Source organism: Pseudophryne corroboree, chromosome 10 (genome assembly GCF_028390025.1).
Source record: "Pseudophryne corroboree isolate aPseCor3 chromosome 10, aPseCor3.hap2, whole genome shotgun sequence".
NCBI lineage: Eukaryota > Metazoa > Chordata > Amphibia > Anura > Myobatrachidae > Pseudophryne > Pseudophryne corroboree.
In genome coordinates this window covers 123,547,512-123,560,625 of record NC_086453.1, presented here as the reverse complement: position 1 = coordinate 123,560,625, position 13,114 = coordinate 123,547,512, and the positions used below count along the sequence as shown (strand labels likewise).

Below are 13,114 nucleotides of genomic sequence, written 5' to 3'. Positions count from 1 at the left end.
GGTGATTAGGTTTGGCTACAACAAGCGCTACTGTATTACTATTATTGAAGTGGTATTCCACTCTACAAGAAGAACTAAACCAGAATAAAGATGAGAAGCAATGTCCAAGATTCTTAATTAGGTCAAGGTAAACTTGTCACACAACTATTATCTAATACACACTAACTCAGGAGTTATGGAAAATTATGTGCTATCATTTATTAAGTTGCTGCCTGTTGTTAACATGATCATTTGAGACTTGCTGGTTCCAACCATATCAAGATTTGTGGTGACATTTTTCCACTTTTAGATTGTGAGCATTCTGGGGTGGATAAATGTCAGGACTGTTGAATTCTTTGTTCCCGGATCTGTACACACGGGCTTGGCAGGTGTATCCTGTGAATATGGGAACTTAGGTGGCAGAATGTAGGATCTGCATATGAAAAGAGTGTACTGAGAATAATGGATGTAGTCAGAAGGTAGAACAGAATGAGCCAAAGGACGAAGTATTAACTTGGACTGAACTGGAATCAAAGACTTGAACCGGAATTAAGTCAGTGACTTGAACTGGCCTGGGACTAGAATTGTACCGGAATGGAGTCAGGAACTTGAACTGGACTGGAAGCAGACTTTAACTGGAATGGAGTCAGGAAGAGTGGAGCTCAGGAAGTAGGAAGCAAGAATGCAGACTTTTACTGGAATAGCTGCAGACTGGATTAAAGCAAAGGAGATTCAGACTGGAAACAGGGCCAGGCTGGAACACGTGAAATTTAGATTTGTCAGCTTTATTACTCAAGCTGAAGAACTGTAGCTGGTGAATGTTTATAGCTCAGAGAACAGTCAGTGAGAATACTGAGTAGCCCAGATAGAAGGAGACAGCTTGAGAACCAGATCACTAGAGCAAGGATGATTTGCATGTGCACTCTGTAGCCAGAAGCTAGAAGGAGTCACATGGAGTCTGGATATGCTGATAAGAGGCAATATTGCACTAACAACCTGAAGCTCTGGACACTGGCTTTATAGGGTATGACAAGGGTTGATTGGATGCCTCGATCATGAGACCTGAGTCTGGCTCGGGATTGGCTGGAAACCAGTCAGGTGATGTTGTCCAATATGGTGGTAGCCACAGGTTGGAAGGAGACAGGATGAGAATGCCAGGACCATGTACAGCATGGCAGCGCAGCACAGGAGCAGCAAGAGGAGTTTCCGCAGAGCTCTGAATCGCGCTGAGAGATGACATGGTGGTAAGTGTCAGGAGTTAGACACTTGGTTCATGACAATAGAAGAGTGATCCTGCTAGAGATGCTATTCTGGCAGGACTAGTTACATACTACATATTCTACTGGATTATCAGGATCAATGTTGGAGGAGTAGGTGATGATGGACAACATTGTGTTGGCCATCATAAGTAGGATGACATTTAGATAGACCACTGTCCATCTGGTATATTGTTGAGGTGGGAAGCCCAGTGTTCTGAGCCAAGGAAAGAACTGATACAACTAAAAGGATAGCTGTGTATGGATTTGGTTCACTACCTGTTTTTTCAAGTATTGTTTTCCAAGATCGCTGTCTAAGAGCAAATCCCTAAAATATTCTCACTCAGAAGGACTTATACTGAGTAGCTCTAGCCCAGGGTCATGAGTCATGACTATGATTCATTATCTTAGTGTTATTTAGCTTTAAATCAAGATCATAATGATATATGTGTTTGTCTGTACTGAATGTCTATTTTGTAGAATTGCTGCTTCATATTGGCACTGTTGCTGTTGTAGAAGAGTGAAAAAAGCATTTTATATGCCTGGCAGATGTTTAAACCCATTAGCCAAGGTCAGCTGACATGGCTAACACAGAAGAAGGATTGGGTCTCATGGGTTTTTTGGTTGTATTGTAGTTTTATTCACACTCTTGGTGATTGGTCAAATGCTAAAGTGGTGGCATTGGGTTACGATGAGATTAGGTGTGTCCTGTCTGAAATATTCCCATTTTTCTTGCTTATTGGACATGGAAGCAGTCTGTTTACTGATACTTTTAAGTGATATTGCATTATTGAATTTGTCTCTGTTTTTTTTTCTTTATTGTTTTTTTCTCTCTCCTTTTATTTCTTTTCTCTCCTTATTCTTTTAGCTATTTCTATTTCCTAATTTTCTGTACCAAAGCTATTCAATCATTGTTCATGAAGTTTGGTGTTCCCACATCTCGCAATAAGACAGAGGGGACGATTCAGAGGCTTATCTGGATATCAAAATTAATACTGGCTGTTGTTGGCTTCCTTATGATATGGTGACAAAGTTAAATGATACTCTTATCCTGGGTTTGTCTTTTGGTAGTGTCACTTAGTGCACTACTCAATCTTTATTGGGGCTTTTGAACTTTGCATGCAGGGTTACTATCATGGGCAGAATTGTTCTGTCATAAACTGGAATTAGCTACAGCTAGTTTTTGCAAGCTGCAACAGGTTATATGACTTTCAGCAAAGATCCGGAGGGACCTTTTAGTCTGGTTGGAATTTTTGTCTCACATTTTAACGCTATTTGCATTTGGTCTGCCCCTTCAGTGGATAATTATGAACTGCAATTGTTCACGGATGTTGCTGGGTTTTCGTGTTTCGGTGCTTATCTCAAGAGGGTGTGGTGTGCCGTGTAATGGCCCAGTGACTGGGTGTCTGCTGCTTTGATGAGGAAACTTTTTCTTCTGTAGTTGTTTCCCATCATGGTAGTCTTGGAGCTATGGGGTGTTAGATTGACGACTATGTGGATTATTTTTAGGTGTGATATTTTAGGAGTGGTTCATGTGATCAATTGGCAGCCCTTATCTTCTCTTCCTGCGAATCGTATTTTGTCCCAAATTGTACTTTAGTGTTTGCATTGCAATATCTATTTTACAATATGGCACATTCCTATTGTTGCCAATGCTTTTTCAAGGTTTGATTGCCATAGTTTTAGGAAGTGGTTCTACACATACAGTATATCCATTTGATGAGTTGTGCCCTTCTTACTGTATATCAGGCAGGTTATCAGGCTGGAATGGAGGGTTTTGCTCACCACACAATTTCTCTTGGGACTTTTTGGTTGATCACATATCCTGAACTGAACAGCAGTGCTTTCACTATGAGTGCAATAGAGGTAAGATTAATCATTAGATGATTCTATCATTTGTATGGGGCCTCTATTTAGTAGAGATGAGCGGGTTCGGTTTCTTTGAATCCGAACCCGCACGAACTTCACTTTTTTTTCCACGGGTCCGAGCGACTCGGATCTTCCCGCCTTGCTCGGTTAACCCGAGCGCGCCCGAACGTCATCATGACGCTGTCGGATTCTCGCGAGGCTCGGATTCTATCGCGAGACTCGGATTCTATATAAGGAGCCGCGCGTCGCCGCCATTTTCACTCGTGCATTGAGATTGATAGGGAGAGGACGTGTCTGGCGTCCTCTCCATTAGAATAGAGATAGATAGATTAGATAGAGAGAGATTGTGCAGAGTCGCAGACAGAGTTAGTTTACCACAGTCAGTGACCAGTGCAGTTGCTAGTTAACTTTTATTTAATATAATATATCCGTTCACTTCTCTCTGCTATATCCGTTCTCTGCCTGAAAAAAAAAACGATACACAGCACAGTCAGTCACACAGTGTGACTCAGTCTGTGTGCACTCAGCTCAGCCCAGTGTGCTGCACAGTCATCAATGTATAAATTAAAAGCTTATAATTAATTGTGGGGGAGACTGGGGAGCACTGCAGGTTGTTAGCAGGAGCCAGGAGTACAATTATATTAATTAACAGTGCACACTTTTGCTGCAGGAGTGGTGACCAGTGCCTGACCACCAGTATAGTATTGTTGTATACTACTAATATCTCTTTAAATATCAACCAGTCTATATTAGCAGCAGACACAGTACAGTGCGGTAGTTCACGGCTGTGGCTACCTCTGTGTCGGCACACGGCAGGCAGTCCGTCCGACCAGAATTGTATTATTTATTATTATATACCTACCACCTAACCGTGGTTTTTTTTTCATTCTTTATACCGTCATAGTGTCATCCTAATTGTTACGAGTATACTACTATCTCTTTATCAACCAGTGTACAGTGCGGTAGTTCACGGCTGTGGCTACCTCTGTGTCGGCACACGGCAGGCAGTCCGTCCGACCAGAATTGTATTATTTATTATTATATACCTACCACCTAACCGTGGTTTTTTTTTCATTCTTTATACCGTCATAGTGTCATCCTAATTGTTACGAGTATACTACTATCTCTTTATCAACCAGTGTACAGTGCGGTAGTTCACGGCTGTGGCTACCTCTGTGTCGGCACACGGCAGGCAGTCCGTCCGACCAGAATTGTATTATTTATTATTATATACCTACCACCTAACCGTGGTTTTTTTTTCATTCTTTATACCGTCATAGTGTCATCCTAATTGTTACGAGTATACTACTATCTCTTTATCAACCAGTGTACAGTGCGGTAGTTCACGGCTGTGGCTACCTCTGTGTCGGCACACGGCAGGCAGTCCGTCCGACCAGAATTGTATTATTTATTATTATATACCTACCACCTAACCGTGGTTTTTTTTTCATTCTTTATACCGTCATAGTGTCATCCTAATTGTTACGAGTATACTACTATCTCTTTATCAACCAGTGTACAGTGCGGTAGTTCACGGCTGTGGCTACCTCTGTGTCGGCACACGGCAGGCAGTCCGTCCGACCAGAATTGTATTATTTATTATTATATACCTACCACCTAACCGTGGTTTTTTTTTCATTCTTTATACCGTCATAGTGTCATCCTAATTGTTACGAGTATACTACTATCTCTTTATCAACCAGTGTACAGTGCGGTAGTTCACGGCTGAGGCTACCTCTGTGTCGGCAGTCGGCAGGCAGTCCGTCCATCCATAATTGTATTATTATTATAATATATACCACCTAACCGTGGTTTTTTTTTCATTCTTTATACCGTCATAGTGTCATACTAGTTGTTACGAGTATACTACTATCTCTTTATCAACCAGTGTACAGTGCGGTAGTTCACGGCTGTGGCTACCTCTGTGTCGGCAGTCGGCAGGCAGTCCGTCCATCCATAATTGTATTATTATTATAATATATACCACCTAACTGTGGTTTTTTTTGCATTCTTTATACCGTCGTCATAGTGTCATACTAGTTGTTACGAGTATACTACTATCTCTTTATCAACCAGTGTACAGTGCGGTAGTTCACGGCTGTGGCTACCTCTGTGTCGGCAGTCGGCAGGCAGTCCGTCCATCCATAATTGTATTATTATTATAATATATACCACCTAACCGTGGTTTTTTTTTCATTCTTTATACCGTCGTCATAGTGTCATACTAGTTGTTACGAGTATACTACTATCTCTTTATCAACCAGTGTACAGTGCGGTAGTTCACGGCTGTGGCTACCTCTGTGTCGGCAGTCGGCAGGCAGTCCGTCCATCCATAATTGTATTATTATTATAATATATACCACCTAACCGTGGTTTTTTTTTCATTCTTTATACCGTCGTCATAGTGTCATACTAGTTGTTACGAGTATACTACTATCTCTTTATCAACCAGTGTACAGTGCGGTAGTTCACGGCTGTGGCTACCTCTGTGTCGGCAGTCGGCAGGCAGTCCGTCCATCCATAATTGTATTATTATTATAATATATACCACCTAACCGTGGTTTTTTTTTCATTCTTTATACCGTCGTCATAGTGTCATACTAGTTGTTACGAGTATACTACTATCTCTTTATCAACCAGTGTACAGTGCGGTAGTTCACGGCTGTGGCTACCTCTGTGTCGGCAGTCGGCAGGCAGTCCGTCCATCCATAATTGTATTATTATTATAATATATACCACCTAACCGTGGTTTTTTTTTCATTCTTTATACCGTCGTCATAGTGTCATACTAGTTGTTACGAGTATACTACTATCTCTTTATCAACCAGTGTACAGTGCGGTAGTTCACGGCTGTGGCTACCTCTGTGTCGGCAGTCGGCAGGCAGTCCGTCCATCCATAATTGTATTATTATTATAATATATACCACCTAACCGTGGTTTTTTTTTCATTCTTTATACCGTCGTCATAGTGTCATACTAGTTGTTACGAGTATACTACTATCTCTTTATCAACCAGTGTACAGTGCGGTAGTTCACGGCTGTGGCTACCTCTGTGTCGGCAGTCGGCAGGCAGTCCGTCCATCCATAATTGTATTATTATTATAATATATACCACCTAACCGTGGTTTTTTTATACCACCTAACCGTGGCAGTCCGTCCATAATTGTATACTAGTATCCAATCCATCCATCTCCATTGTTTACCTGAGGTGCCTTTTAGTTCTGCCTATAAAATATGGAGAACAAAAAAGTTGAGGTTCCAAAATTAGGGAAAGATCAAGATCCACTTCCACCTCGTGCTGAAGCTGCTGCCACTAGTCATGGCCGAGACGATGAAATGCCAGCAACGTCGTCTGCCAAGGCCGATGCCCAATGTCGTAGTACAGAGCATGTCAAATCCAAAACACCAAATATCAGAAAAAAAAGGACTCCAAAACCTAAAATAAAATTGTCGGAGGAGAAGCGTAAACTTGCCAATATGCCATTTACCACACGGAGTGGCAAGGAACGGCTGAGGCCCTGGCCTATGTTCATGGCTAGTGGTTCAGCTTCACATGAGGATGGAAGCACTCAGCCTCTCGCTAGAAAACTGAAAAGACTCAAGCTGGCAAAAGCACCGCAAAGAACTGTGCGTTCTTTGAAATCCCAAATCCACAAGGAGAGTCCAATTGTGTCGTTTGCGATGCCTGACCTTCCCAACACTGGACGTGAAGAGCATGCGCCTTCCACTATTTGCATGCCCCCTGCAAGTGCTGGAAGGAGCACCCGCAGTCCAGTTCCTGATAGTCAGATTGAAGATGTCAGTGTTGAAGTACACCAGGATGAGGAGGATATGGGTGTTGCTGGCGCTGGGGAGGAAATTGACCAGGAGGATTCTGATGGTGAGGTGGTTTGTTTAAGTCAGGCACCCGGGGAGACACCTGTTGTCCGTGGGAGGAATATGGCCGTTGACATGCCAGGTGAAAATACCAAAAAAATCAGCTCTTCGGTGTGGAGGTATTTCACCAGAAATGCGGACAACAGGTGTCAAGCCGTGTGTTCCCTTTGTCAAGCTGTAATAAGTAGGGGTAAGGACGTTAACCACCTCGGAACATCCTCCCTTATACGTCACCTGCAGCGCATTCATTATAAGTCAGTGACAAGTTCAAAAACTTTGGGTGACAGCGGAAGCAGTCCACTGACCAGTAAATCCCTTCCTCTTGTAACCAAGCTCACGCAAACCACCCCACCAACTCCCTCAGTGTCAATTTCCTCCTTCCCCAGGAATGCCAATAGTCCTGCAGGCCATGTCACTGGCAAGTCTGACGAGTCCTCTCCTGCCTGGGATTCCTCCGATGCATCCTTGCGTGTAACGCCTACTGCTGCTGGCGCTGCTGTTGTTGCCGCTGGGAGTCGATGGTCATCCCAGAGGGGAAGTCGTAAGCCCACTTGTACTACTTCCAGTAAGCAATTGACTGTTCAACAGTCCTTTGCGAGGAAGATGAAATATCACAGCAGTCATCCTACTGCAAAGCGGATAACTGAGTCCTTGACAACTATGTTGGTGTTAGACGTGCGTCCGGTATCCGCCGTTAGTTCACAGGGAACTAGACAATTTATTGAGGCAGTGTGCCCCCGTTACCAAATACCATCTAGGTTCCACTTCTCTAGGCAGGCGATACCGAGAATGTACACGGACGTCAGAAAAAGACTCACCAGTGTCCTAAAAAATGCAGTTGTACCCAATGTCCACTTAACCACGGACATGTGGACAAGTGGAGCAGGGCAGGGTCAGGACTATATGACTGTGACAGCCCACTGGGTAGATGTATGGACTCCCGCCGCAAGAACAGCAGCGGCGGCACCAGTAGCAGCATCTCGCAAACGCCAACTCTTTCCTAGGCAGGCTACGCTTTGTATCACCGCTTTCCAGAATACGCACACAGCTGAAAACCTCTTACGGCAACTGAGGAAGATCATCGCGGAATGGCTTACCCCAATTGGACTCTCCTGTGGATTTGTGGCATCGGACAACGCCAGCAATATTGTGTGTGCATTAAATATGGGCAAATTCCAGCACGTCCCATGTTTTGCACATACCTTGAATTTGGTGGTGCAGAATTTTTTAAAAAACGACAGGGGCGTGCAAGAGATGCTGTCGGTGGCCAGAAAAATTGCGGGACACTTTCGGCGTACAGGCACCACGTACAGAAGACTGGAGCACCACCAAAAACTACTGAACCTGCCCTGCCATCATCTGAAGCAAGAAGTGGTAACGAGGTGGAATTCAACCCTCTATATGCTTCAGAGGTTGGAGGAGCAGCAAAAGGCCATTCAAGCCTATACAATTGAGCACGATATAGGAGATGGAATGCACCTGTCTCAAGTGCAGTGGAGAATGATTTCAACGTTGTGCAAGGTTCTGATGCCCTTTGAACTTGCCACACGTGAAGTCAGTTCAGACACTGCCAGCCTGAGTCAGGTCATTCCCCTCATCAGGCTTTTGCAGAAGAAGCTGGAGGCATTGAAGAAGGAGCTAACACGGAGCGATTCCGCTAGGCATGTGGGACTTGTGGATGCAGCCCTTAATTCGCTTAACAAGGATTCACGGGTGGTCAATCTGTTGAAATCAGAGCACTACATTTTGGCCACCGTGCTCGATCCTAGATTTAAAGCCTACCTTGGATCTCTCTTTCCGGCAGACACAGGTCTGCTGGGGTTGAAAGACCTGCTGGTGACAAAATTGTCAAGTCAAGCGGAACGCGACCTGTCAACATCTCCTCCTTCACATTCTCCCGCAACTGGGGGTGCGAGGAAAAGGCTCAGAATTCCGAGCCCACCCGCTGGCGGTGATGCAGGGCAGTCTGGAGCGACTGCTGATGCTGACATCTGGTCCGGACTGAAGGACCTGACAACGATTACGGACATGTCGTCTACTGTCACTGCATATGATTCTCTCAACATTGATAGAATGGTGGAGGATTATATGAGTGACCGCATCCAAGTAGGCACGTCACACAGTCCGTACTTATACTGGCAGGAAAAAGAGGCAATTTGGAGGCCCTTGCACAAACTGGCTTTATTCTACCTAAGTTGCCCTCCCACAAGTGTGTACTCCGAAAGAGTGTTTAGTGCCGCCGCTCACCTTGTCAGCAATCGGCGTACGAGGTTACATCCAGAAAATGTGGAGAAGATGATGTTCATTAAAATGAATTATAATCAATTCCTCCGCGGAGACATTGACCAGCAGCAATTGCCTCCACAAAGTACACAGGGAGCTGAGATGGTGGATTCCAGTGGGGACGAATTGATAATCTGTGAGGAGGGGGATGTACACGGTGATATATCGGAGGGTGAAGATGAGGTGGACATCTTGCCTCTGTAGAGCCAGTTTGTGCAAGGAGAGATTAATTGCTTCTTTTTTGGGGGGGGGTCCAAACCAACCCGTCATATCAGTCACAGTCGTGTGGCAGACCCTGTCACTGAAATGATGGGTTGGTTAAAGTGTGCATGTCCTGTTTTGTTTATACAACATAAGGGTGGGTGGGAGGGCCCAAGGATAATTCCATCTTGCACCTCTTTTTTCTTTTCTTTTTCTTTGCATCATGTGCTGATTGGGGAGGGTTTTTTGGAAGGGACATCCTGCGTGACACTGCAGTGCCACTCCTAGATGGGCCCGGTGTTTGTGTCGGCCACTAGGGTCGCTAATCTTACTCACACAGCTACCTCATTGCGCCTCTTTTTTTCTTTGCGTCATGTGCTGTTTGGGGAGGGTTTTTTGGAAGGGACATCCTGCGTGACACTGCAGTGCCACTCCTAGATGTGCCCGGTGTTTGTGTCGGCCACTAGGGTCGCTAATCTTACTCACACAGTCAGCTACCTCATTGCGCCTCTTTTTTTCTTTGCGTCATGTGCTGTTTGGGGAGGGTTTTTTGGAAGGGCCATCCTGCGTGACACTGCAGTGCCACTCCTAGATGGGCCCGGTGTTTGTGTCGGCCACTAGGGTCGCTTATCTTACTCACACAGCGACCTCGGTGCAAATTTTAGGACTAAAAATAATATTGTGAGGTGTGATGTGTTCAGAATAGGCTGAAAATGAGTGTAAATTATGTTTTTTGAGGTTAATAATACTTTGGGATCAAAATTACCCCCAAATTCTATGATTTAAGCTGTTTTTTAGGGTTTTTTTAAAAAAACACCCGAATCCAAAACACACCCGAATCCGACAAAAAAAATTCGGTGAGGTTTTGCCAAAACGCGGTCGAACCCAAAACACGGCCGCGGAACCGAACCCAAAACCAAAACACAAAACCCGAAAAATTTCCGGCGCTCATCTCTACTATTTAGGTGGTTAATCCAGGATTGTCATGATTAAGACCCTAGCTGGGATTTCTTATTTCCTACGGCACCATACTCTCATAGGCATATTGACATTTAACTGCTTTCCCAATTGTTGTCCATTGTCAAGATAGTTTGCCGTTCTTTTTACAAAACTTTACTTTTCATTTATATTTGTTCATAACTTTTCATGAGGTGTTTCTCTGGCGGGCCAGGCAAAAGGCAGCTTCTCATTCTTAGCCTGTTTCCATAGTTATCCTCTTGCTCAGTCTGCAAACGCACAGATTGCTGTCTGTTGAATCCGCATTTAGCGGTCACTTTGGAACCAGCCTTGGAGTTTCCTTACCGGTACGCCAGGTTAGCAAACCTCCGGAGCGTCCGTATCCGCCCGCCAGGACAGTAACATCTGCACCGTGATAGTGCCGGCGGCGGACGTTGTGAAGATACTCCCGTGACTCCTGTGCTGCAAGACTGAACATTCCCGCAGGTCGGGTATTTATAACCAGCAGCACTTCCTCTGCACTGGGACGCCAGTAGCATAGAGGACGGGAGCTACAATGTTTCTTTAAAGGCTGTAGTAACTGTTGCAATCTGTTCAATGATTCAATAGACCAGACAGGTCTGTGTGGCAGCTTACAAGCTACACTGTTTCAATTCCAACTATAAAGTGGCAAAGAAATTTGAATGTTCTATTAGTGTGCCTGAGCTTCTATATATATTGGTTTTAAATGTATGTGTTAATAAATTTGTTTTTATTTAAATATACTAGCAAGTTCCATGTGTGTTGAATTTGATACAAGCAGACACCTGTATATTCATTTTTGACAATTTAAATTCTAATATTTATACATCAAGCGCATTACACATTTTTGCATATTTCTTGTCCTTTTTGTTTGGGGGAATTGGCTAACCCTCAGTGTTTGCAGCTGATGTATATATAATTAATTTATTTAATTATTTGCGCCAGGAGTTGGAATGGTTAAACACTCTAAATAAGTGAACCAATTTGATTGTATCCTGAAATGTTGCATACAGCTTTTAAGGTTTTTCTCCAGATGATTTTTGGCACAAATTCCGTCCAAATTGGTGCAGCTTTGTTGGGTTTGTCTGTCTCTGAAATTAAGGCAATAGTCACATTGACATCTAATGCATGTAAAATGATACATTAGATGTCCCTAGCTTTTGTGTCCTAACTTGAGGATTAGCTACTCACAACTTTGGTGAGGGTACATAAGGAATTTTATTTTTCTCTTCTGGTGTTAATTAACTTACTGATTTATGCTCCACTGGCAGCTTTTCTGTGTTTTGCTGGAGGTCAAGATAGGAGATCATTATAGTACTTTAGTAATTGCCCATTTTCAGTTTGCTAAATCTTGGAATGTGGGTGTTTGTAGTATGTAATTAATGTTATTTTTCCTTTGTTTGATTACAGGTACAATGATAATTTGGTTTGTGTGACATTCTTTTTTTTTCATTGGGTAGCTAAATCCCTGTATGCATTTAATTTTGCCCTCTATCCTGAGTTGCATTATATGTGTTGGTTTGGTATGAGAGGCATGCATTGGCATTACTTTCTGAGTTAAGTTTCACAATACAGTGCTTCTAATTCAGTTAGGGGGTAATTATTTCTCAGATAGGACTTCTCTGGATTTGAGGTGTGCTATTGTTGAAGATCTGTCTACCAGAGCCAATAGATGGCCATTTTTAACCTTGAGTTGGTGATTCCCAGTCAGATGTTGCTGAGTCATCAGAGTGTGGTTGCCTTAAATATGGCTTCTCTATACAATACACTGGTGAGTCGTTGTTTGGACTCTGCAGGTTCAATTATGGTGAGTAATCCCCTGATTAGATTTAAAGATGCTCATCTTTTCTTGGCCAGATGGGGTACATCTTAATTAGGATTGCATCTTTTTGTTCATAAAAGACTTAGTGAAGAGTGCCTAGGAAGTGCTGGTTATTTATTATGGTGACAGCTTTGGTTTTGTAAACTTCGATTAGCTGCAGTGACCATCTTGCTATAGTTCTTAAGATGCTCTCCATATGCCAATACATCTGTAAGGCTGATTTCTTTCCTACTGGGGTCAGCGGCACCAACAGTCCAGGTGGGCCTCATGTCCAGTGTCATTGAAAGGTGAATTGGATAAAGTGACTGGAGTATGATGAGTTGTCAGAAGGCCTCCCATCTAGGAATGGGTTGTTCATTAGGAAGATGGGGAAACTGTTCATGGGACCATACTTTCTTCCCAACAATACTTCTCTTAATTAATAATTAGCATAAAATTTTAAATAAAGCTGACCCTTTTCCCTGCTATTTTTTGCCTCTTCTTGATGAGTTGGAGCTGAAAATTTAAAGCAGCACTGTCAGTGTAAAACACACTTTACACTAAATGTTAGCTCCACTTTAAATTTTCAGCTTTAACCCAACGTGAATTTGTAACTATAGCCCTATGAGCTTTGTTAACTGTCTGGTAAGTGTGGGCTGACATTAACTGATACGCAGTTTAATAGAAATCTTTAATCGACTTAGTGGACATTTTTTAGAAAGAGCAACAGCTCCAACAGAGTAACGCACAAGTTTTTCGGTAAGGAGACATAAGTAAAATGATTCCATAAAATGGCCTGCTCTAAAATGAAGCCTGTATATTAAAAAGGATCTAATGTGCTATAATATTACTATAACTTTATGCTTACATT

The 13,114-nt window shown here is 43.2% G+C and overlaps 1 protein-coding gene across 5 annotated transcripts in view; it reads right to left on the bottom strand.

The window, feature by feature from the left end:
* Positions 1–13,114, bottom strand: part of GRIN2D (glutamate ionotropic receptor NMDA type subunit 2D) — a 1,339,090-nt gene that overhangs the window by 500,586 nt on the left and 825,390 nt on the right. The window lies entirely within an intron of this gene.